General features: G+C 42.2%; 1 protein-coding gene across 1 annotated transcript in view; it reads left to right on the top strand.

Moving 5' to 3' along the window:
• Positions 1–7,310: 7,310 nt before the first annotated feature.
• The window catches only part of RCAN2 (regulator of calcineurin 2), a 265,288-nt gene continuing 247,544 nt past the window's right edge, over positions 7,311–25,054 (top strand). Inside the window, exon 1 of the mRNA XM_082663759.1 lies at positions 7,311–7,553. The gene's annotated coding sequence lies outside the window, so the exon portion shown is untranslated. The remainder of the gene's footprint in view (positions 7,554–25,054) is intronic.

Here is a 25,054-nt window from a genome sequence, read left to right on the forward strand (position 1 = left end):
GTTCCCAGACCTTCACTTCTCATACCTGGGGCACTTGACTCTTGCCTGAAATTCAGCCCCATCCTGGTCTCTAGAACTGATCAACACTTTAAGTGAGAAGTCTCGTTGTCAGCCTCGTTGATACAACCCACTATCAAGCTGTCCTCACAGTCTCCCGAGCCTCTTGGTTTCCAAGGACCAGTCCCCACCTTAGGATCCTGATGATGGGGTCTCTGTCTTGTCCCGGATTCCATTTCTTCAAGCTTTTTTTGTTTAAGATATGCCAGGTTCTCTATGTGAGATTTCTTGATGACAACAATGTGCTTGGACAGTTTTTTTTTGTCTGCTGTGGTGTTATTTTGAGACCACAAGGGCCTTTTGGACTGGACTTGCCTAGTGCTAGAGCCAATCTCTCCCCTCCTCTGCCCTCATTTATTCTCCCATCTCCATGCTTGGTCAACCTTTGCCCCACTGTCTGCCTTGTGTTAACAGGGCCAAAGCTGACCTCTCCAGAGGTTGTGTGGTTCTCCCCACTTAAAAGGTCCACCACCTTCTTATTTTCCTCTCCAAATTCAATTAATTTTTGAAGCTCAGCCCAAGTCTCCCCATTTCTATATCTTCCCACACCACTCCAGTACTTTGTACTCCAGTACAAAGTTCCTTTCTTTCAATGCCCATCATCTAGCCCCATCTTTTATTTTTCTCTAGTTGTCTTGGGAGCTTAACACTTATTTCATTTTTCTTTCAAAAGCCCTTTGAAAGAACTCATTACTTTTGCTGATTTTCCACTTGTGGAAAATGTGGTAGACATTCTTAGGTACTGTGTATTATTGATGATTATTGGGGATGGTTGGTGGGCTGGTTATTGTGTGAGGTTGCCAAGATGAGGGGGGAATCATCTATCACAGGTACCTTATCTCACTAGGGAGGAAGGAAGAAGCAGCCCTGACAGCTATGATCTGCCAGGTGTGATCGGTTTGGCCTTGATGTTCTCCTGTTGAATATACACAGTTTCACAAAATATCCTAGGACCACGAGGGATCAAGATAAAAGCAAGATCTTCTGCACTCACAGCTAAACAGAGACAAACATGTGAACATTGTCCAAACTCCAAAAATGATCACATTCCCCTATTCTGACTAATATGAGTGATGGCTGCTTCTTGACCAATGATACCAGTGATAGCCTTACTTCATTCTTCCCACCTTACAGATAAGATTTATTAATATACCCAAGGAAAACAGTACCCCTGCTTTTTAATAGCATCCAATCTAGAGCCAAGTACGGCTTCTTTAAACCCTCCCCCAGATCACTTAAGACAAGTCCAAACCCTGTAAGTCCTTCCTAATGTCTTACTGCCATGCCCCACCATCTCCATGGTGTGCATCCTCCCTCATTGCAAAGAGCAATAAACCCAACTTGTTTGATTACACGTGTGTTCTTAATGGTCTTTGGCTGGAGGACGTTGACACCAGAGATTCCTTGAGCTATAAGAAACACACTCAGTCATCTTGACTTTATTTTTTCCAGGGAGTGTGTGTGTTCTCCCCCACCCAAGAATATCTCTCAAGTCATTGAGAGCAACCAAATACTTTGCTATAGGATCACTTTCTCTGTTCCCTGCTTTGATGAGCCCTTTCCACCTCTCCATCCTACTCTAAAGGCTGCCAAGAAGAGAATAAAACAGATTAACTTAGAATGCTTTGAGAAGTGTTTCTTCCCTTCTATCCACTTCCATTTCCATGACATGAGAAACTATAAACCCAGAATTAATATATGATAGCCTCCACTTTCAGACCAGATCTGTCCTGCTCCAGTTTCATTTAAAATCCAACCCATTTTTATTTTTGCTACTGTAAAGCACGGACTACTATATAAAGGAACATGCATCTTGCTTACATGGCATTACAACTAATCTAAATCTATAAGGAATAGCCTGACATTGAGATGGGCTACAAAGTACTTTTCTAGTAATAAATGTGGCACCAGATGAGCGAGCTTGATGAAGGAGAAAGAAGGGTTACTTGATTGAGACTGAGAAGACTGGAATGTTAGTTGCAGTGTTACACAAACCATCACTTTGACCTCAGGAAAGCCATATTCTGTTAGCCTAAATTCCTTATCAACGGTTAAACATTGATTGAAAGCATACTCCATGTCAGGTAGTAGGATAAGTTGCTTGGGCCATCCATTAGGTCATTTGCAAACAATGTAATGTGACAGGCATAATAAAGGGACATGTGAAAAAGAACTGCAGGAGCCCTGAGGAGGAAGACCTGACTCACCCTCCACGGTCCCTGAAAGTGGCAGCATTTTCCTACACACAAAAGACCCCAAGGTCTTGAACCAGGCTACTTGGGTTTCACTCTAGCTCAACTTACCAGGGTTAGGCAATCTATCTGTGCTTTGGTTTCCTTACCTATAAAACGGAAATCATAGTTGTACTTATCTCCTAGGGTATTATGAAGATTACATTAATGTACAAATACGAACTGCAGAGTTATTGGTACTCAGTAACCACTTAAGAACATATTTAATGTTATTGTTTTTGTTATTAGTAGTGATATGTAATCTTCAAATTTCCTCATAAATCCAAACCCCTATAATCTCTCCTAGTGCAGAAGCAAAGAGTCTGAAGTCCTCTCTTTGAAAAAAATATAAGCATGTATCTTTGGAAAACATGAAATCCTTCCAGGGTCACAAGTGACAAAGAATAAGTTGAGTCTGGACTCTCTGGTACCAGCGAGTAAGAAAACACTCAGTTATGGCGATGTGCCAAGGGACACAGAAGTCAGCTTGAAGGGGCTCCCACTGGCCAAATCTGGGGGGATGAGCATCAAAATAAGTAATGATAGTAACAGATTATGACCCATTAAATAAACTAGGAGTCTGTGAGTGCACATTTATATTACTAAATAGTTAAATGAGGAGAAGAAAAACTTTTCCTTTCAGTAGCATGCTAAGTAACGCAGAAGAAATGATAGAAGTAGAAAAATATGACTGTGACAAGTCAATATCACGTGCTATACATAGGCTGCAATAAGAACACAGCACCACTTTGGTGATGTTCCGGAGTACACCTTATAACCTCAGTGTAAGGAAACATCAAACCCAGATAGAGGTACATTCTATACAATGACTAGCAAGTGAACTCAAAGCTGTCAAGGTCATTGTTTCAGATTGAAGGAGATTAAAGAAACATGCCAACTGGGTGAAAAGCAGTATCCTCTCTTGGATCCTTTTATAAAACGGGTCTGACAAAGGGTGTATAAGAGTTCTTTGTATTATCCTTGCAAATTTTCTGTAAGTTTGAAATTGTTTCAAAACAAAAGAAAAAAAGTACAGCTATCAGGAATACTATGTAGCTATAAAAAATAATGTTGTTGACACGAAAAGCATAAGCAACAACCATAATAAAAATAGATAAATTGGACTTCGTCAAAATTCAAAACTTTTATACTTCATAGTGAGGACACTCTCAAGAAAAAGACAACTCACAGAATGGGAGAAGATATTCGCGAATCGTGTATCTGACAACGGATTCGTATCCAGAATATATAAAGGACTCTTACACTCCACACACACAGACACACACACACACACACACACACACACACACACACACAAAGAAAAACAGCCCAATTAAAACATGGGCAAAGGTCAAAAAAAAGGAGAAATACTTTGGCATAAATTTAATAAAATATATACATAATCTATGTGAGGAAAACTATAAAGCTCTGGTGAAAGAAATCAGAAAAACTAGGTAACTGGAGAGATATGCCATGTCTGTGGGTAATAAGACTAAGTATGGAAAGATGTCAGTTCTTCCCAACTTGATCTTTAGATTCAATGCAATCCCAATCAAAATCCCAGCAAATTATTTTGTGATATTGACAAACTGATTCTAAAGTTTATATGAAGCTGCAAAAAGACCAGAATAGCCAACACAATTTTAAAGGAGAAGAACAAAATCAGAGGATTGACACTACCTGATTTCAAGACTTACTGTAAAGCTACAGTAATCAAGGCAGGGTGATATTTGTGAACGAATAGATAAATAGATCAATGGAATAGAATAGATAGTCCAGAAATAGACCCAGATAAATATGTATAGTCAACTGATCTTTGACAAAGGAGCAAAGGCAAAACAATGGAGAAAAGATTGTCTTTTCAACAAATGGTGCTGGAACAACTGGATATCCACATGCAAAAAATAAAAAATAAATAGAATAATCTAGATACTGAACTTATACACGTTACGAAAATTAACTCAAAATAGACCATAGACCTAAACATAAAATGCAAAACTATAAAATTCCTAGGAGATAATATAGAAGAAAACCTAGATGACTTTTGGTATGATGAAGGCTCTTTAGATAAAACACCAAAGGCACAATCCATGAAATAAATCCATAAGCTGGACTTCATTAAAATTAAAAACTTTTGCTGAGCAAAAGACACTGTCAAGGGGATGAGAAGACAAGCCACAGAGTTGGAGAAGTTATTTACAAAATACATATCTGATACAGGACTGTTGTTCAAAATATAAAAGGACTCTTAAAACAGAAAGGAACAATAAGAACAATAAGAAAACAAACAACCCAGTTAGGAAACGGGTGAAAAACCTGAACAGACACCTCACCAAAGAAGATCTATGGATGGCAAATAAGCATATGAAAAAATGTTCCACATCTTATGTCATTAGGAAGCTGTAAATAAAAGCAATAATGAGATACCACTACATGCCTATTAGAATGGCAAAATTCCAAAATACTTACAATCCCAAACACTGGTGAGGACGTGAAGCAACAGGAAATCTCATTCATTGCTGGCAGGGATGCAAACTGGTATAGCCACTTTGGAAGACAGTATTTTGTGGTTTCTTACAAAACATATTCTTATAATATGATCCAGCAATCACGCTCCTCAGTATTTACCCAAGTGAGTTGAAACTTACGTTCACGCAGAACACATGGAGGAAACTTAGTTGCATATTGCTAAAGGAAAGAAGCCAATCTGAAAAGTCTATACAGTTCGCTGTATGATTCGTACCATATGACATTCTGGAAAAGGCAAAACTATGGAGACGGTTAAAAATGTCAGTGGTTGCCAAGGGTTAGCGGGGAGGTAAGGATGAATAGGAGGGGCAGGGAGGATATTTAAGGCAGTGAAACTGTCATGTAAGAGACTATAATGGTGGATATGTCATTATATATTTGTCAAAACTCAAAGAATGTACAACACCTAAAAGTGACCCCTAGTGTAAACTCTGGACTTTGGTTGATAATTATGTGTCCATGTCAGTTCATCTTTTGTAATAAATGCACCACTCTGGTGGGGGATGTTGATGATGGGGGAGGCTGTGCATGTGTGAGGCAGGGGGTATATGAGAAATCTCTTTACCTTCCACTCAATGTTGCTGTGAACATTAAACTTAAAAAAAAAAAGTCTATTAAGAAAATAAGAAAACCTGTATCTGAGTGGTAAGAAAATGACCATGTTCACTTTTGTGACAGCTAACATATATTGAGTGCTACTGTGTGCCAGGCATTGGGCTAAGTGCTTTACATGTATTACTTCATTGAATTCTCACATTAAATCTTGTGTTTTTCCAACTTTGCAAAATTTCTACAATAAATATATTTCTGTACCCAGAAAATTTTATTTGTAAACATATATGTGCATAATAGATCCTATTAAGGTGAAGGTCTTCAGGTTGGTGAAGATTCTAGGAACTACTTACTGTGAAATTTTGTTCAAAAGATTGAGGATATTTTACTTGGAAATGGGGGCTTAGAGTGAGTGATGATGGCTATCTTCACATATTTGAAAGACAGTCAGTTGGAAAAGGAATTGGACACTGTCTTCATCGCTTCAAAAAGTGAACTAGAGTGAAAATCCTAGGAAAGTAATTTTGGGCTTAACATAAGGATGCTCTTCCAAACAATTCTATCCAAAAAAGTAATTCATCTAGTCAGTGAATATATATGGATTTGTGCATCTAGAAGTTTGGAAGAGTAGGAGTCCGAGGTCATTTTCAACTCTGAAATTCTGTCTTTATTTATATTTAATGCAGATTAATCAGAGAGAAGAGCCAAGGTCTACCTTTTCTGTTTTGTTTTTCAAAGAGGATGCAATTGTGTGTCAGCCTTGGAAAAAACAATGTGGTGCCTGGGTGAGCAAAGAATAGTTGTGAAACTTACAAGTTGCTTCGATGCAATCTTAACATTGTTATCAGGAAACAAAAGGGCATAAAAAGCACAAGGGAAAAGGCCTATTTATGTAGCGTTTAGAAAGATGACAGAACGCAAAGCTGATTTATATCTTATTCATTTCCTCCCTCAGGTTGGTGCACACACCCCCGCCCCTCCCCCACCCTCACCCCGCCACCCTTCTTCCTTCAGTTTTTCCCACTTCCCTTATTATATATATTTTTTACACTATTGGCATTCTCTTGCCATGAGACTCAACTCTATCCATACGGGTGGCACCCATAAGCCACGGCTCTGAACTGCTTTATTTTGTAAAGCAGAGACCTCTACCGGGGTTAAGTTTGTTGAGCGACAGATCTACCCAAGATTCTGTTTCACATTCAACCTTTTACTGTACGATACCGTAGGATGCCACCCACTCCTGTGTCACAGGCTCTCATACAATAGGAGTCCTTGAAGCCCTCAGTCCCCAGGTCTGGTGGCTGGGAAACCTGGCAAAGCCACGGCCCGCGCAGGGCACCTTCCCCTGCGGGGGCGGGGCGGGGCCGGGAAGCCAGCCACCGGGCGCCTGCGCCCACCCGGCGCAGCGCCCCAGGGCCCTCCCTCGAGGGGCTTCTCGACCTTTCCTCAGTTAGCCGGAGTAGGGGGGCTCCATCAGCTCAGTATTCCCCACCCACAGTTTGCTTCTCTATCAGTTTCTTCCCGGCTGTCGCTGCCCAGCCACCCTTAGCTTCAGCATCAGCCCCCTGCCCACTCCGACGCCCAAGGAAGCCACCACCCCGGCCGTGACCCCGAGGAGCCCCTCCCCCCGGGACTCCTACGGACCGTCTCCTGAACTCGGTCCCCAGAGGGTCTTCACCCCCTCCTGGGCACCGGGGCGGAGGGCAGGGGGAGTGCCCGGGAAGGGGAGTGCGTGGGGGACCGGGAAGGGCGCGGGGTCAGGCGGGAGGGGAGGAGAGGAGGCCAGACAGGGGCTCTCGGTTTCCCGGGGTCTGATTGGAGGTTGGCGCGATGAGTCGGAGCTGGGGGCGCGCCCATCTCCGCTGGCTCCTGCCAGAGCCGCCGGCTCGGCCCCTCCCCGGAGCCGCTTTGTCCCGGGTGACGGCCGCTGAGGTTGCGGCGAGGAGCGGGCGGGAGGCAGAGACCCGCGGACCCACGGAGCCGGAGCCGGAGCCCGGGAGGCGGGGCGCGCCGCGCACGGCCCCACGCCCAGGCCCGCGGGCACCGCGCCCGTCCCCGCGCGCTCTCGGCCCGGCCGCCAGGTGAGCAGCCGCGCCACGCCAGCAGTAGCCGGCTCCGCCGACCGGCAGACCGCCCAGCAGTCGCCTCAGCCTCCACCGACGCATCGCGGACGACCAGCAGGTCGGTTATGTAACGGCGCCGGCCCGCTCGTCCCGGCACCCTGTCCTGTCCTGTCCTGTCCTGCCGGGGCTGCGCGCGGCGCCCGGGCCGGGCCGGGGGACCGTGGCGGGGGGCGGCCGAGAGCGGGCGGGGTATGGGGCTGGGCCGGGGGCGGTGGCCGTGGCGGCGGGTGGTCTCCAGATCCAGTTCTCAGCTCCCGCGGCGGCCGTGAGGACCGAGGTCCCTTGACCCCCTCTAGAGGGCGCGGGTCTCAAGGAGCCCCTTCCCCAGTCCTAGTGGCCCAGGGGTTCGTCTTTCTAGTAGCAGCAGCAGGTGCATAAGTGGAGGAGCGGGAATGACGCCTGTGGTCCCCGGGACTGAGATTTGGAGAGGGGATTAGGGGAGGTGGTCTGTACGCAGAGAGCAAACGGGAAATCGGAGCCTCTTTTCCCAGTGCTTTAAGGAAAGTGCTGGGGAGGGGAAGGTGCTTTGAGACGCAGCGGACTGGGAATTGTCCTGCCTGGGATTAGCGGGCTTGGGTCATCTAAAAATAACTTCAAGTTTGAAAAGTGAAATAGAAGGGAGCGCAGTGTGCCGAGTTCCTCCTGCCTGTGGGATGCTTCTCTCTAGAAGTCACTAGAGGGAACAGGAAAATCCCAGCTGCCTGATCCCTCGGCTGCCTCCTGGTTTCACTGGTTTCCAGGGTGTCTCCGTTTGACTTTAGTTAATGATTTATTCTCCAAGGCACTGCTGTCTTTGTCTTATCCCAAAATGAATTATAGCAGAGTGCATGCTTTGAATCTTTCCTATTTAGTACGTTAGGATAGAAGTGTTCAGTGGACATCTAATGAGTCTGCTGCCTATGCTTTTTTTTTTTTTTTAAAGTATCCTTTCAGTAAAAACAAAAGTTTCTGAGCTCCCTTTAACATATATCCCACAACTGGAGATGAAAGATGCTAGAGCATTCCAGTCCACCCTTCTCTCTTCCCTAAGCCAGAATCCCACTTGTCATACGGAGGGGAGGCTTTAGGAAAAGTAGGACATTTTAAATAACGCAGCTCAACTTTCACACATATTACATCAACCCAAAACACAGGCAAATGTATCACAGGCACAGGGCAACACTTGCTAACTGACCCCCTCCATTCCAGGAACACAATGAAGTAAAAAATAGAACTAGCATACGACCTAGCAATCCCACTACTGGGCATATACCCTGAGAAAACCATAATTCAAAAAGAGTCGTGTACCAAAATGTTCATTGCAGCTCTATTTACAATAGCCCGGACATGGAAACAACCTAAGTGTCCATCAACAGATGAATGGATAAAGGAGATGTGGCACATATTTACAATGGAATATTACTCAGCCAGAAAAGGAAACGAAACTGAGTTATTTGTAGTGAGGTGGATGGACCTAGAGTCTGTCAGAAGTAAGTCAGAAAGAGAAAAACAAATACTGTATGCTAACACATATATATGGAATCTAAGAAAAAAAAAAAAAGGTCATGAAGAACCTAGGGGTAAGATGGGAATAAAGACACAGACCTACTAGAGAATGGACTTGAGGATATGGGGAGGGGGAAGGGTAGGCTGTGACAAAGTGAGAGAGTGGCACGGACATATATACACTACCAAACGTAAAATAGATAGCTAGTGGGAAGCAGCCGCATAGCACAGGGAGATCAGCTTGGTGGTTTGTGACCACCTAGAGGGGTGGGATAGGGAGGGTGGGAGGGAGGGAGACGCAAGAGGGAAGAGATATGGGAACATATGTATATGTATAACTGATAAACAGAAACTAACACACCATTGTAAAGCAATTATACTCCAATAAAGATGTTAAAAAAAAAAGAAAAGAAAAACCTAGAAGCTAGAAAGGATCAAGAAGCAGACAAGCATCGACTGTGGAACAAGGCAGGGGAGTGAACAGTTGGCTGCTTTTCAGTCTCCCATTGATTTCCTTTAGCCTTAGAGCTATTTTCTTAAGTACAATCAGTCACTGCGTTGAGTTAGTCTAAAATGTGAGTTGCTCTTTGCTTTCAAATCCACTGCAAATCGAATCAGCATTTACTGAGCACCTACTACTTGAGTCCAGTCCGTAGAATTTTATGAGGGAATGTGTCCTCAACTAAAGCTACAGGATCCCAAGAGCTTTCCAAATGGCTTGTTTGCAGCTCCTGCAGAACCCAACGAAATTAGGGAGGATGTGGCTCTCTCTTTCTCCAGTGATGAACAGTTAACGGACATAAGTGGGAACTTGAGAGCTTTGTCATTTGCAAGTACGCATCACATTCTTTTAAAAACTACTTGCATAATCGTTTGCAGTTAGTCATGTAGGTTATAGACATTAGCTTTATTGAGATCAACTTTGTCACTGAGGTCTCATTTTCCCATTCCTTTTATTTTCTGTACCATCCACTCAGTTTACTCAGCAGTTAATTTGTTAAGTACCTACTGTGTGCTATGTAGTCCCTGTGCCAGAGGCTACAAGAATGAGGCCCATGTTGTTCAGAAATCAATCTAGCAGAAAAGGATAAGAAAATTAAGTGATAAAGATCAGCATGGTGAGTGTTTAGTGGAGATAGGAGCAAGCTCAGTGGGAGCCCAGGGAAGAAAGGGTTCAGGGAATCTGGAAGAGCTTGCAGAGAAGTTCATGTTCAGACTGCATCTCTATAGAGAAGGAGCTAGGTGTTCCACGTTGAAAGAAAGGTCACGTTCAAAGAACTTGTAGGTGTTCTGCAGTGAGGAGGTGGCAGGAAAGTTTGGGAGGAGGTGTTTCAGTGAGCCTGGGCTATGAATATACCTTGCAGAGGAGGAGAAGCCATGCAGCCTGTATGGGAGAAATGATTTGATCTAATTCATCTTGCAAAAGTTACTTTGGAGGCGGTGAGTAGGTGGGGTTGCAAAGAGGAACGAGCTCAGATTTTAGACCACTAAAGCGGTCCAGACCAAAAACAATAAGTAAAATTAATTGTGCCTGAACCAGGTAGAATGGGGAAAGAGAAGAGAGACCTACAGAAAACCATTTCAGAGAGAGAATCAGTGGCTCTAGGTCACCAAGTGGCTGGTAGTGTGGAATGAGAAGCTTAAGATGTTTAGATAGATGGTCAGGCTTTGTACTGAGATAGGAAGTCACGGAGAATGATTAGGTTTAAGAAAGACGGGGACTTTTAACTGAAACTTTTCCTCTAAGATCAGGAATGCCCACTCTTGCCACTTTTCTTTAGTATAGTACTGGAAGTCCTAGCCATAGCATTTAGGCAAGAAAAAAAAGACATTCAAATCAGAAAGGAAGAAGTAAAACTATCTCTTTGTAAATGACATGATATTATACATAGAAAACCCTAAAGACTCTACTAAAAGACCGTTAGGACCAATAAACAAATTCAGTAAAATTGCAGGACATAAAATCAATGCACAAACATCAGTTGCATTTCTATACCCTAAAATAGCGAACTATCAGAAAGAGAAATTAAGAAAGCAATCCCATTTGTAACTGCATCTTAAAGAATAAAATACCTAGGAATAAATTTAATCAAGGGGGTGAAAGACTTGTTCCCTGAAAACTATGACAATAATGAAAGAAACTGAAGAAGACACAAATAAGTGTTGGTGAGAATGTGGAGAAAAGGGAACCCTCCTACACTGTTGGTGGGAATGTAAACTGGTGCAGCCACTATGGAAAACGGTATGGAGGTTCCTCAAAAAATTAAAAATAGAACTATCACATGATCCAGCAATCCCACTTTTGGGTATTCATCCAAAGAAAATGAAAATACTAACTTGAAAAGATATCTGCACCTCCATGTTCATTACAGCATTTTCTATACGAGCCATGATATGGAAACAGCTTAAATGGCCACTGATGGATGAGTGGATAAGGAAAATCTGGTATATGTGTATATACAATGGAATATTATTCAGCCATAAAAAGGAGACCCTGCCATTTGCAACAACATGGGTGGACCTTGATGGCATTGTGCTAAGTGAATAAGTCAGAGAAATATAAGTACTGTGTGATCTCACTTATATGTAGAGTCTAGAAAAACCAAACTCATAAATCCAGAGAATAGATTGTTGTTGCCAGAGGCAAGGGGTGGAGGATGGGCAAAATGGGTGGAGGATGGGCAAAATGGGTGAAGGTGGTCAAAAGGTACAAACTTCCAGTTATAAGATACGTATGTTCTGGGGGTATAATGTACAGCATGGTGACTATAGTTAACAATACTGTATTGTATATTTGAAAGTTGCTAAGACAGTAGATCTTAAAAGTTCTCATTATAAGGAAAAAAATTTGTAACTATGTAAGATGGTAGATGTCAACTAAACTTACTATGATGATCATTTCACAATATATACATACACCTAAAACTAATACAGTGTTTTATGTTAATTATATCTCAGCCAAACCGGGGGTGGGAGGGAAGGAAGGAAGTACGGTTGATCCTTGAACAACACAGGTTTGAGCTGTGATTAGGGATCACAATGTATGGAATCAAAAGACCTGGGGTTTGACTCCTGATTCTCTCCAAACTGTTTCAGCTTCCTGCCCTTGGGTGAGTCATTGACCAATTCCTTTGTTTTCCAGGCAGAGATAGCAAGACTCAGATTTTCCTCTTAGAAGGGGGTATGTGTAGCGCCCCTAACCCCCGAGTTGTACAAGGGTCAACTATAAAATGAGAAAGAGTTGTTTTGAGAAAGGTGGGGAATTTTGACTTTGAACATCCAAATAAAAATACTCTGTAGGCACTTTTCTTTTCAAAGGTAGTTTCTTCATTCCTGGTGCTAACTTCCATTCATCTGACTCACCTTCATTCCTGAGACTGTCTAGTGCTGCCTTTGGAGAAGAAGGAGATGATTTGACAGCAGGGAGTTGTTGCTGCCTTCTTCCCCCAGAGTGAAAGTATTAACTGTCAATTATCTGAACTAGTAGTAGTCATAATGGTAATAATTCAAACGGTAGCAACCATATGTACCATTTATTCAGTGCTTACTTTATGCCAAGCATAAAGAAGGTGGAGCTCTACACAGATTATCACGTTTGATCCTCATGATAACCTCACGAGGCGGATACTATTGTTATTCTCGTATGACGGTTAAGGAACCCAAGGCAAAGAGAGGGCACCTTATCTAGGCCACACAGTTAGTAAGAAGGGCACCCAGGGTTCAAGCTCAGGCAGTCTGGCCAGCACTCTGAATAGCCAGTGTGAATTAATAACCTTGAAATCATTCCTATGTAGCCTAGAATGTGTATTTTTACCCCGTGTTTGAATGTTTGTAGCTGATGCCATAAAAGAGAATGGGAGTGAGTGAGAAGTTCTGGCTCTCATCCGGGCCCTGCACTTGAGTTGTTGGGTGACCTCTGCAAAACCCCATCCCCTCTCGGGCCTTAGTTATTTTAAATCTGCATATTCATGGAGGAAGAGGTTGACTAGATGATCTCTGAAGAGTCTGGGCATTCTGAAGTCCTGCCATCCTGTCTCAAATTTTACTACTCGAGCCATAGATTTGGGTTAAAATCATGCCTGCCTGGTCCCTTTCAGAATAGGAATGGGACCTGTGCCTATTCTAAGAGGATGAACTCAAGTGGTGGCCTGTCCTTAACAGCTTGATGGTAACTGGTCCATAGTGCCAGAGCTGATGGGGGTGCCTAAGGTTGCGGGAGCCCAGTTCAGGCAGGGGAAACCCAGATGAGCACCGCAGTGGAGGAATCTCCGGAGTCACTGTCCGGTTTCTGTATTTTAGATGTGTCACTTAAATTCTATGAGACTTAGTTTCCTGATCTCTGAATAATGGGGGTGATGAATACATGTGTTGTAAGGTTGTTTGTTGTAAGGATCAAAACAGATTACACAGAGCAGGCACTGCACACGAGTCTGCCCCATTGAAGATGTTCAGTGAGTGGGCGGGGGTGGGGGGTGTCCTCACCCCTGGCCACCCAGGATAACAGACATGCAGAAAAGGGAGGTAGAGTATTTCCAAAGATAAACTCCTCCTACTTCACAGTTACGCTAAGGACCACACTTTAGTGATCATCATTTCTCTCTCTCTCTCTCTTAGAAAGCAGTATATATTGGGAATATGAAAACACACAGCCCATTAAATACCTTTCAAAATATGCATCTCAAGTCTTCATTGATAAATTACCCTCTTAGATATGAAAAAGTGTCAACATTCCACAACACAAAGTTTTACACTCTTCTTTTGTCAGATAAATAGGCCAAGATTGCTGTAAAGAAATAGTATTGCTTGGGGTTGGTGGTCCTGGATTCCCCGATTACGGCACCAAACGTAAAGGAGACCGAGTGACTTCCTACTCTGTGTGTGTCTGCACATGCTGTGCTTCTAACTTGGAGAACTTTCTGCCTTTGCCTATAAAATGTTCACTGTCCTGTACCTTTTCTTTTATATTACCAACTGCCAGGTGTCATGTTGTAGGTAAAATTAATTAATCGAGTTGAGGATTTTTTCAAAAGGTGGAAGCAGACTTAAACTCAGTTGAAGCTGTTTTGAAGTCCCTTAAAACATATGTGTGATTGTGAATGGTACTTTCGAGAAGTTAAAGACAAATTTCCCAAAATAGCTCAAACTTCCTGCAGTTCACAATGCCCACAGAAAATGTTTTCTATAGTCGGGATGGGAAGGGACTTATTTTCATATCTGTTTCCCCCATATCCACTCACTTTGAAGCAGGGATGAAACATGGGGTTCCTGAGCTTTGGAATGTACGCATAAGAAGATGCTGGAATGGTAGCTGTTGGACAAAAGAATTGTGTAGTTTGAGAGCTATATCCTAGTCTTTATTACCGTTGCCTTAGTTCTTTGTGGGAATCACTGCTTTACTGTCTCATGCAATTGAGATATGCCTGCTACAAAGTATTATAAGTTCTGTAAGGGCTTGAGCCATGCCTTAATACTCCTCTTACAGTGTTGGGAATAAAGTATAAAAAGTGTGGACTTGGTGTGAAACAGCCTGGCTTCACAGCCTGGCTTCACAGCCTGGCGCTGTCGCTTCCCGGCTATGCAACCTTGAGCTTCCCATTGACCTAACGGTCACAGAAGCTGGCATTTGTTGAATGCTGCCCCTGTGCCAAACACGATGCTGAGCAGGCTGCATACGATATCTCATTTAATCCTTACAACAACTCCCCCACATGGGTATTATCATCACTATTTACAGAGGAGCACGCCTCGAGGATGGAGGGTCTGAGCCACTCAGAGCCCAGACTCTTGAGTTGCAATTTTCTTATGGGTACACTTAGGAAAATAATCCTTGATCTCCCCGCCTTACAGAGTCGTGAGGGTGCGATGCTATGGGTCTTTGAAGATGCACTGAAACACGGAATGTGTTAAGGATGATTGTCATAGTAGGGACCTCCCAAGAGATCAGATACAGTTGGGTCTGGTATAGCACCAGGTCTGTGAGGCGAAGGAAGTCCACAATATATAAAATGCTTTTATAGAATGCACTTTTTCTTATTTTTTAATTATATTTATTTCTGAATTGAAGTATAGTTGATTTACATTGTGGTGTTAGTTTCGGGTGTACTAAAGTGATTCAGTTATACATATATATGTGTCCATCCATATATATTCTTTATCAGATTATTTTCCCATATGGATTATTACAAAATATTGAGTATAGTTCCCTGTGCTATGCAGTAGGTCCTTCTTGTGTATCTATTTTATATATAGTAATGTGTATATGTTACTCCCAAACTTCTTATTTATCCCTCACCCCTTTCCCCTTTGGAAACCGTAAGTTTGTTTTCTATGTCTGTGGGACTATTTCTGTTTTGTACATAAGTTCATTTGTATCTTTTTTTTTAGATTCCACATATAAGTGATATCATATGGTATTTGTCTTAGAATGCATTAAGAAAACTGTATTTCCTTGCCCTGTCCTTTGGTAGTTTGTGTTATGATGCCTGTTTCTTTCAAGGGTAACTTGCTTGTTGTCAGTGCCAAGACTCAACCAGGCTGTTCCAGGAGGAAGCTGACCAGGCCATGGAACTGGATCCTGCTGGTGAAAGGGCGGTTAGAGAGCATGGTTTACAGAGAAGAGGTAGCTGCCAGAGGGGTATTTCAGTATAAACAAGGAAGACAGAAAGTCAAAGACAAGGTCAAGGGGGGCATAGGCATGATGTGGAGGGCAGGAAATCATCACCAGGTTTTCCATCAAGCGTGAGTGACAGGTGGGACATGGCATCTGCTCAGGAAGGCTAGAGGTATTTCCTAGTGTCTGCTGCGGTCTGTCCACTCAGCAAGAAAACCAGGGACCCTCTGCCCTGATTTTTAAAAATATTTTCTTTTTCTTAGACATACGTGCTTTCTATAAAATTTTTGGAAGACATAGAATAGTCTAACAAGAGAAAATTAAAATCACACATCTTACTCTGAGCAAATGATAATTACTAATATTTTGGTGTATTTCCTTTCAGTCTTTTTGATGTGCGTATTTTTGTGAAATCAGGATCAGCCTGAGCATAGAGTTTTGCATCCTGTGCATTTCATCACACGTTTTAAATAACTTTTCATGTCAACAGTCTTTATGAGCATCATTTTCAGTAGCCACACAGAATTCCCACCGATGATACTGCCCAATTCACTTACCTTCTCCCCTGTAACATTTAGATGGTTACCAATTATCCAGAATATCAAAAATAATACTTTGATGAACATCTTTGATTGTCATTTTCTCTATATTTTGGATCATGTGCTCAGGCTAGGTGGCTAGAAGTGGAATTATTGGCTCAAATAGATGGACCTTGTTAAGGCTTTCTCTGTATTTTGACGTTGCTTTTAATGGTTTTTCCAGGAGGTTGTACTAATGAACGGTCCCACAAGCAATGTATGAGAATTTAGTTCTCACCTCTGCCCCGCTTGTAAGCACTCTTTATGTAAGGGGTGGCTGGGATTCCTGCTTTTCGAAGATGACCCCCACTGCTTACCCAGCACTTCAAGGAAGTTGGGCTTTCTTTGTGGCAGTTGAGGATGGGTGGGTCAGCATCTGGTAGATTTCACATGCTTGAGTGTTTGTAGGAGAGTTGACTTGGGTGGATTAGCTTCTTTCCTGGTGGTTCTCTTATCAGAGACCTGGCATATGGATGTGTGTAACTCGAGCTAGTAAAGCTGACTTAAACTAAATAGAATGAAACAATCTCCGCCTAAGTGAGAAATAGTTCAGTGTGCCTTTCAAATCCTGAAAAATTAACAGCAAATATGCATGTTTATTTGCATTAGTTCTATTGTTGCTTTCCTTGATTTTGACTGGTTCCCCTTCCACTGATGGCAGAGCCTCTGGGGCAAGCTCCAGACAGGTATGTCTCTTTTTTCACCTTCCGTGAAATGAGATACGACGCAGAGTAAATCAGTTTGAAGAAATAACTAGAATAATCAATTGGAATCTTCTTAAAAGTCACTTAAATGGTCATTATTCTAGGATTTTAATTTAATGACTAATCAAATTCATCTTTCCCCAGAAAGCCCCTGCATTCATTCTTAGGCTACCGTCAACTATGTCGATTATATTGACCAATTTATTGAGGTAAACAGCCAATGTGAATTATTTTCCCACATAAAATTATCTGAAATACAGGCTAAATTAATAGAATTTATTTTTATTTTGACTTCTGTAGCTAATTAAAGATAAAAGCCAAGTGATGAGGTCTGGCCAAGTGTTTTGTATAAACAAAGTACAATTTATACTTCTTTTTTGAGGTTGAATCTTTTGTACAGAAATAAATTATTTATTTGGTTACAGGTATCATCATATGAATTTTGAAATGGAGGATGGTAAATACAGATAAATTAATGGTAGTTCAAACAAAATTTTATTTGTTTAAAAGCAAAGTCTCAGCCTTGACAAGGCAAGTGAAAGCAAAGTACTAATTCATGAATATGTTAATTTTTTCCTGCTGTGGGCATTAATGATATTCATTTGATCTTCTCTGATGTACAAACAACCATTTATAAAAAGGTTAAATTTTGGTCAGGGAGGATTCTTTTCTTATTTTTCTGTCTCTTGGTGATTTCTGTTCCACACACAGCTGCTGTTTAGTATTAAACTTCAGAATTTGACAAGGTGACATTTAGGTGAAGCTCTAAATTGAAATATTTGCTTGGTCAGATTTTCAAGGCATACCTTCTGACCTTGTGTCCAAGCGCCACAGCTCATGTGGGGATTCTTTTTTTTGATTGAAGTCTAGTTGATTTACAATGCTGTGTTAGTTTCAGGTGTACAGCAAAGTGATTCAGTTATACGTACACATATATATGTATATGTATTGTTTTTCAGATTCTTTTTCATTATAGGTTATTAGAAGATATTGAATATAGTTTCCTGTGCTATGCAGTAGGTCCTTTTTGTTTATCTATTTTATATATAATAGTGTGTATCTGTGGAGATTCTTGGCTTACAAGCTAGACCTTGGTTTGGTTCTGCCTCTTGAGATATCACGGATGGGGAGAGGGGATCTCCTTCTTGTTCTGGTTCCCAATCACACTGAGAGGTCCGGTATCATTCTGGAAGGTCCGGAAGGTTTTTGCAGCCCCCAAAGATGTGCAGACTGATTTGGAAAGGTTGTGCTGGGTGGAGGTGAGATAAATGTTAAACCCAAACAGCCCCTAGATCCAAATTACTTTGATTCCAGCCCACAACCACTTTTTGAGGCTTGCCATGAAGCTGGAAACTGAGGACGTTAAGACATGTAGGATGGCTCTAGGTGGGCTCAGTTACGTGCTAGCAAAGTCATTAATAGCTTACAAGGGGGACAGGTCACAGTGGCCCTGTGGGAGAACCCAGCTGCATGGTTTTGCCTGTGAGGCTCTGCTCCTTCAAGCTCATTTTTATTAACCTAAACAGGTCCCTGGAGGCCACAGGGACAAGCCCTGGAGGAAATGACCCTGTATTATTCATGAGATGGCCTTCACACTCTCCACCTGTGGGAATCTCCACATGGAGTGGTTCCTCCTGAGTCTTCTAGTTTTATTCTTTAAAAATTGCTTTTAAAATCTCATATTTAATGATACTTATCACAAGGACTTTGTCTGGAGTGAGAAGGACCAAACATATACCATGTTTTCAATACTTCTTCTCACCTTTAGTTTAACCTCTTCCTCCCAGATCAACCATTATGAGGTCCTCACGACCATACCTGGCTATTGTCTTACAATTCAAGACAACGTGCGATACTCTGTGAAGGTTATTTTATCTGAACGAAATCAGAAGTACCTTAGTGGAAATCCAGTCCTAGGGCTTTTTGTGGCAGTATACATTTTGAGGGCATATCTTTATAGGAAAGAAAATCCAAGGATGACAAAGGTTAGAGATGTTTACCTAACTGGTGTTTGGGGCTGTTTTCAGTGTATCTGGAGGCCTGACGTGGTGGATTTCCCAAATGATCATGACAGCAGCCTTCCTGCTTTGCCCCCCATCCACCAGGAGCTCTCTTTGAATTACTCCATTTCCAGAGGAGTGACTCCAGATCGTGGCAGAATCCTCGCTCTGACTCAGTTTGGGAACTTTCCCTTTAGAATCTGTCCCTAAATTCTTCTCAGACACCCTCATTTCATTGACCCGAAGGCTTTGAAAAGCTAAAATAATACTTCTTCCTTCCGGAAGAATGGAAAAACAGATAAAGACAGAAATATTCTTCCTCCTGCAAAAAAAGAGGAGTGATGTTCAGACAGGAGAACATAAACACTTAGCTAAAGGATAATATTTTTAATATGAAAAAAAAAAAGAACCTAGTAGTTATTTGAGGTCATCCAGATAGATGTAAGAACATCTAGTAGAAATGGTTCATTATCTGGTTTGGTGAGAGATCATCTCTGAGATAATGGTTTTCTTTGCCAGATGATTTTTATTCAGTTTTAATTATTCCTTTTTTGATCAGGCCAGCCCTTTTAGTGATTTTCCAAACTATCAGTGAAATGATGTCTCTTGTTGCTTTTGGGCTTCTACTCTTGAGGTATTTGTACGCAGCCTTTATGATATCCTAGTCATTGCTGAAACAAACCATTCTTATACTCTTTTCTCATCCTAGGATTGACAGTGGTTTATTTTTAAGACAATATGCTAATAGCATGAAGAACTTATTCTTCTTTCATTGTAGAGTTTCTGTCAGTCCTGTTGTCAATCATGTCAATGTAAAGCTGTCAAATATACACATTTCTTTTCCTAATTGCAAATTGACTTTTTATGGCTACTTATTAGAGAACCCCAGGAGACCAATAGTAATAATTAAGCCATGACTGCTAGAGACCAGATATTATTTCCTCAGCTTCCTTTTCAAATAAATAATGAACCATCAGGTTGTTTATAAATAAATCAAATGTCCCTGTAATAAATTACAAACTAAAAATTAGTTGCATACAATTTACAAATATAGGATGCTGTCGAAATTCTAGACATAATAGTCATCAGAATGAGGACATTTTTACTAATGAGAACTAATTTACGGCACACGGCAACTGTATAAAATTATAATTGGACCATCTCCTATCTCTGCTTCTTGAAGTTCTAGTCTTTTTTCTGCCAGGGAGGAAGACATTTTCCTCTACCTTTCTAGTTTCTTCTGGCAGGTCTAAGAATTAGGTGGACGTGAGACAGACTAACAGGAGAAAAGGAAACAAAAGTTTAATAACATGTGTACCTGTGAGAGACCCAGGAAAACTGAATAACTCGCCAAAATGGCCGAAACCCTCACCTTCAGCTAAAGACAAAAGAGGATGTTGGGGGTGATGGTTTGGGACCTCAACAGGGAGGATGGCGATTCACATGAAGATGGAAAAGCAAACGTTTGCTGGGTCATGCGGACTCAGTGGGACACAGAATGGACTCTGATCTTTAAGAGTTTCCACCCCTACACTTAGCCCGTATTCTTTGCAGATATTTCAGGTTCTATCTTTTCCAGGTTTCCTCAATCCCTGAATCCTCAGCAGAGCCATCAGTCTTTTTTTTTTTTTTTGTATCTGTATTTACGGCATATACATAGTCTAACCTTTATAGCTCATTCACTCATGTATTCATCCATTCATTCATTCATTTGTTCACCCCTACTCTGTACCAGGTGTGGTGCTAGCCTCTGGGGTATAGAAACCAGTAGAACATAGCCCCCGTCTTTAGTGAAGCTTAGAGTCTAAGCTTTCAGCTTTCTTCTTGTTTACCTACCTCTCCTCTGGATGGTAAGTGCCCTGAGGGTGAAGACCGTTTTGTGATCCCCCCGTACTCATCGCAAGGGCTTGCATATGGTGGGCACCCAGTCAGTGGTAAGATGAACTGACCACTGGATCCATCCTAAAGAATTCGGAAGCACAAGATTGATGGTTGAACACTTTCAAATGTTTCTAAAGCCTTTCTTCTCCTCCCCCAATTGGTTAACTGTAAAAATAAGTAATTCCACAAGAATTGGGGGTGGCCAAAAAGTCTGTTCGGGTTTTTGTAAGATGTAAAAAACCCGAATGAACTTTTGGGCCAACCCAGTAAGTTTGACGCCTTTCACTTTGTCCAAGGGCCCCTTGTTCTCAGAATCTGCTCTAGTGCCACATCCGTATTACATATCAAAGCACAAGTGTGATTGGTAGCCTTGTCTGAACTCCCCGCCCCCCCCCCCGCCCCCGGGGCAGTCATAGGAAAGGCTTCCACCTCCGACTCAAATTCTTTTGAAATGCTTCTGTTTCGGTATGCGCGTGCATCCTTCCCTCTTTTTGTGGAGCTTGGACATCAAGTAACTGAGCAGGAATGACTGTGGCTGTTGATTGAGCACCTATGAAGCACCAGGCATGGGGCCAAGCACCTTCCACATGTTATCACACAGTCTTCTCAACATCCCAGTGAGGTAGGTTCCATTTTTATCCCGGTTTATCTAGGCAAGGAGATTGAGGCTCAGGGAAGTCGAGTAACTTGTCTAAGGTCTTACAGGCAAGAAGTGACGGAGCCAGGACTCACCGATGGTCTCTTTGCTTCTCTTGCCCACCACTGCTCGTCAGAGTGGGATTCATAGGGGCGTTCATGGGGGAGGGGCATAGGACTTCTGAATGGTAACATTGAAATTTTACGGGTTTTTTCCAGTGGTAATCTGAAATAATATTAGCACATTCTGGATCATCCAGATGACCAGCTTGTAATGAATAATACGGCCACGTGATTCTGGTGCCTGAATTTGTGCTTTTTATTTACAATCCAGTTGGTGCCAATACTACTTCAGTTGCCGTGGGCTCATGGAAATGAACCGGTGGACTTAACGATGTAACTTGCCTTCAGCGAAGGCCACGTGATGATCCAGTAATGTTTAATTTTGCTGTGAATGAAGACATGGGGGAGGAGGGTCCTACTGCAAAGTGGGTGGTGGGTGCGTTCTGAACTTTGAACACCTGCCTTACGGTTTTTGGTACCAGAATCATAATGAGGATGGAGGATTACATTTAGCAAAACATCATCCTCTGAATAGTAAGTCAGTGTTGTTAGTTTGAATTGGATCGGTTTTAAAATTTCATTTGTATTTTGTTAGAGCATTTAGTTGCAGTTTGATGGTTTTAGAGGAGTTGAAACTGTAAGACTCAGCTTTATGTCTGTACATATTTAAGTATCATTATAGAGAAAACCATTTAAGTCAAAATTGGGAGGGAAGTCAGGGTGATTTTTTGTTTCCTAAAAAAAGTGGTCATACATTTTTCAAATGTGAGCAAACTAAATGCCTCTGCACTCTGCCTCTGCATGATGAAAACTTTCCCCACAAAGATATGCTCTTCCACTCACTGGGGGTCTAGCCTGCCCGAGTCCTTCTTTTGGGATAAGGCATTGACATTTCCTTTCAACCTGAAAATAGAGTCTGGGAAGGTTAAGGTCTGACCTTGGGAGAAACTCTCCGTTGCTGTGGTTCTCCTGGGACTGGCCCTGTCAATCAAGGTGCCTTTGGACTCTTTGTCATTCTTGGTCCTGACTCTGATGACTGACAGTTGTGTATGCACATCACCCATGGTTTGTAAGCATTTTCTCATCACCACCATAAAGATTTGTGAATAGGGCTAGGGAGTGGTACCAGCCCCACATAGGTAGAGAAGATAATGACAATGTAATGGGATTTAAAAGGCTTCTGGTTTGAAAGATCTCTGAGTCTGTCCAAAATGACTACATCAGTTACTGTTTTGGGTGAAGAAAAGGAAAGCCCTGTTAAATGCAGACACTCAGAGAGAAGGTAATGTATGACTGTATATTTATCCTTAGTGCTTTAGTATTGTTTCTGACGATTCCTAGTAAGATTTTGGAGCACTGGAACAGAGGACAGTGAGTTTGATGCAAAGAGAGGAGAGGAGGGCTTCCCTGGTGGTGCAGTGGTTGAGAGTCCGCCTGCCGATTCAGGGGACGTGGGCTCGTGCCCCGTCCGGGAAGATCCCACGTGCCGCGGAGCGGCTGGGCCCGTGAGCCATGGCCGCTGAGCCTGCGTGTCCGGAGCCTGTGCTCCGCAATGGGAGAGGCCACGACAGTGAGAGGCCCGCGTACCGAATAAAAAAAAAAAAAAGAGGAGAGGATAAATTTATAGCATGTGGGCATGCAGTGCAGCTTATGGACTGAGGTCTAGGAAGCCTGGAGATCAAGGCTGCATATGAGCAGTGCCAACTTTGAGTAGCCTTGGGTAGCCTTTAAAAGAAGTAGTGTTTTTTCTGTGCACAAGTCACCATCCTTCTCTTATTTAAAATTTTAATAAAGTTTCCCTATTTTAATAAAATGTGTAGAAAAGTGTGTAACACATCAAAGTGCCCAATTAGTGTGTTTTTTTTGAATTTTATTTTATTTTTTATAAAGCAGGTTCTTATTAGTTATCTATTTTATACATATTAGTGTATATATGTCAATCCCAATCTAACACTATCATTATTGGCGTTCTCTGACATCCCTAATGGTGCAGAGAGAACACTGCTGTGTGCAGACTGGAATCAGAGGAGCTGAGCTTGCGTCCTGGGTTGGCTGTCATTTCCCCATGAGAGACAAGACCTTCCCTGAGCCCCTTTGACCTCAGCTCCCTAGTTTAAATCATTAAGGGGTTGGACAGAATGGTCCCCAAGGTTCCTGCCAACTCTTTCATCCTTAGTCTCTTCTAGTCTTTGCTGCAGATCATGACAGCATCCATTATAACATCCACAGCATCCTTAGAGCCTCATTGATGTGTTTCATTAATGAGAATGACCACTGGTTATTATTATTTTTTTATGTTCATCATTAAATGCAGAGCTATTCTTAGGCAGGGTCTATGGAAATTCTTTCTTTTGGTATCTCTAATGATAGAGGTATTCAGTAGCTTTGGGACCTCGTTAGGAAGAGCTTGAACCAAAAGCTCATCAAACATTTCCATATGTCTAGGGTTTTATGGTAGGAGCTGTGGCCATTCCTTTCTCCAAGGTTATTTTAACTGTACTACTTTCTGCAAGGGTCCTTCCATCTTCAGGATGGCCAGACAGGTGGATCCTGAATCCCAGCCGTGGGGAGAAAAGGAGAGCATTGGTTTTGTAGGAATCATTAACTTTACCTTATTTTTATATTTTGTCATGGCTCTGGCTGTGTTATCTGGCAAATCTCTTTTCAATAGATAATACTGTATTCATAAGCTCTTATTATTTGCAAGGTCTCCTTTTAAGACTTTTACCCGTGGCATACCATTTGATGGTCATGGTACCTTCCTTCACAGTTGACAGATGGGAAAACTGAGGCCCAAAGTGGTTAAATGACTTGGCCAAGGTCACACAGCTGATACATGGCACGGCTGGGATTCGAAGCCAGGCAGTAATGCTCTAGTGGTTTTAACACTATTTGATACTAGCTTTTGTATGTGTTACACACAAATGTTATGGACTCAATGGTATCATTTTTCTGAGTTGAGCCTTAAAGCGCTCACCAATAATTTTATCCTAAAGGGGATCGACTAATGCTCAGAGTTTTTGCCCCTGTTTCCCATTTCTGACTTTTTATGTCTAGTAAATAGACTGTTAAGAGCCCATAGAGTCCTCGTATCTCTAAGTTCCAGGGTTGGGGAGGGGAAGGGAAGGATTCTGTGAGCATGGGGATGCTTCTGAGCACTTCCTGCAGCCAACGCCTTCTTTTGCCTTCTTGCTTTCTTGCCTTCGGTGGCACACAAAGGCCGGCAGTGACCACTTAATCAATAAATAATTACTGAGTGCGTAATTTGGGCACAGTAAGGAGCATGAGCCAGAGAACCTTCTACCCTCAGGAGTCTTACAGTCTGTGGGGGCTGGCACCATGCTCTGTGATCCACCGTTGTGTCCACCACACCTGAGCACCTCGCGTGTGACAAGCCCTCAAGAAGTATTATTGGAATTTGGGGGTTGATTAGGTGACTGTTGATAGCATTTTGATTATGTTATTACTAATATTCACTGGGGCGTTTTCTACTTACCAAAACAATGTTCCATTAGCTTTATGGATCATTTGTTTTACTTTATGCATGCCAGTGTACAAAAAATATTGTTTGGTTGGGTTTCTTCTCATTATTTTGCCTTGAT

The sequence above is a fragment of the Grampus griseus genome, assembly GCF_964374135.1.
Source record: "Grampus griseus genome assembly, chromosome: 10".
Taxonomy (NCBI): domain Eukaryota; kingdom Metazoa; phylum Chordata; class Mammalia; order Artiodactyla; family Delphinidae; genus Grampus; species Grampus griseus.